Source organism: Chanos chanos, chromosome 1 (assembly GCF_902362185.1).
Source record: "Chanos chanos chromosome 1, fChaCha1.1, whole genome shotgun sequence".
Taxonomy (NCBI): Eukaryota; Metazoa; Chordata; class Actinopteri; order Gonorynchiformes; family Chanidae; genus Chanos; species Chanos chanos.
This window is the reverse complement of record NC_044495.1, coordinates 48706064-48706669: the sequence shown is the minus strand read 5'-3', so window position 1 is coordinate 48706669 and position 606 is coordinate 48706064.

Sequence of the window (606 nt, the reverse complement as noted above, 5' to 3'; positions counted from 1 at the left end):
TATTCGTTGCTATTTATGGGGAAACCATAAAACACGAAGTTAGATCTGTGCACATCAAGTACCGGTGTTCTGAGCTTTAACAACTAAAGTACGGCTACAACACGAATCAAGTCGTATTCTATCAATAAAACGTGGCCAAGAAATGCCAGTCTCATTAGCTTCAAAAACTACTGAGACGATTAAATGTGTTTGTGTAATATTCTATCAAAATGTAAACTACACACTGATATATATCTTATTAAGCGAAATTACTAACTACAGACCGATCCAGTTAAAAAAGAAATATACTATTTGCCAGGCAAGTTTTATCGCCCACTCAAAGGTCTTCGTGCAAACGTCTGTGGTCTTGCACCTCTTGATGACGTTATTGACGTAGGGTAAGCGGGAGTTGTGCTGTTGTCAATGGAAGCGCGTTGTCACGTTGCCATACAGCGACCATAACCAATGCTTTTACCGAGAAAATGACATTATGTTGTATGGTAATACTACGACAACATTAAAATTATCATAGTATTTTGCCATTTTGATAAAGACACAATGCATGTCGACCAGTTGGACTTTTGTAAAAACAAACAACAGCATTCTGATATTCTCAAGCACATATGG